Below are 1,048 nucleotides of genomic sequence, written 5' to 3' on the forward strand. Positions count from 1 at the left end.
TTACATAGATAACTTCTCCTCCCCTGATCCTTAAGGCTTTAAGGCGAACAGTATCGCGGCTGGAAAGAAAGACGACCTCACCTTCTCTGGTGTCAGTGAGAGCTATTTGAGTATCCCCCGTTGACCTTCTTTTGCAGATAGAATCTTCAATGAGTGGAAACAAGCAACCTTACTAAGAAAGGTGCTTGTTGAGTAAGGCCGGCTTTCGAGCCCAAGCCCCTTTACTAGGTTGGGCGCTTGAGCGCAACTTTCTCATATCGATCAAGGCTTTCCTTGAGTTTGAAATAAGGGGCAAGAAGCAAGGGCATAGCAGCTCCGCGAAGTTGCGCCTTAGCGCATCCGTTTTCTTGCAGGAGTGCTAACGCGCGACCTTACGTTTTCTTCCGCTTGCTCTGCAGCACGAGCCTCATACAGAGCCGCGCTCCTTTAATATGATGAGAAGAAGGGGGGCCGGCCTCTTTTCCGTACCAATCCTTATTTAATACTACATCTTTTTTGGAATGTATAGCTCAGTTGGTAGAGCATTGGGCTTTTAACCTAATGGTCGCAGGTTCAAGTCCTGCTATACCCAAACCTACCTTACACTCTACTATGAATAAGGATGCATAGTAGCCTTCAAAGATGACTCTTTGGCCTTTAGACTCGCTTCGGCGACTTTGCCCTTTAACTGACAAGGGGGTGAGCCGCTCCAAGCGGAAAGCGATAGTGAATCCCAAACTTGCCCACGCTCATCCAAACCGGCCTCAAAAGCGATCGGAAAGCGAAGCCCTTCCTTCCAATCCAAGCCGGCGAAGCCGCCCCTATATCTAACCACCGCTCACCCCGATCACATATTGGCACGTTCATGATGCATCATAATCAAAAGGCCGTAAAGTAAAGAAGACCTATGCATCAGTGTACTGTCATGATCACATATTAGCTCGATTTTATTGACGGCTTGAAGGCGAAGCCGCCTATTTCTTAGGGCAAATGGCGCTCCATCCTCCTAACTCCTTCCACTTCTCCCAGGGACAGGAACTACGGCTTGACCTTCGGGGAAGAAGTCCAT

At 48.8% G+C, this 1,048-nt stretch overlaps 1 non-coding gene across 1 annotated transcript; it reads left to right on the plus strand.

The window, feature by feature from the left end:
- The first annotated feature begins 497 nt into the window (after positions 1-497).
- On the plus strand, positions 498-571 carry TRNAK-UUU (transfer RNA lysine (anticodon UUU)). The gene has a single exon. It is a non-coding gene; the product is annotated as a tRNA-Lys (tRNA).
- Positions 572-1,048: the final 477 nt, after the last annotated feature.

Source organism: Nicotiana tabacum, chromosome 4, assembly GCF_000715075.1.
Source record: "Nicotiana tabacum cultivar K326 chromosome 4, ASM71507v2, whole genome shotgun sequence".
Classification (NCBI taxonomy): Eukaryota; Viridiplantae; Streptophyta; class Magnoliopsida; order Solanales; family Solanaceae; genus Nicotiana; species Nicotiana tabacum.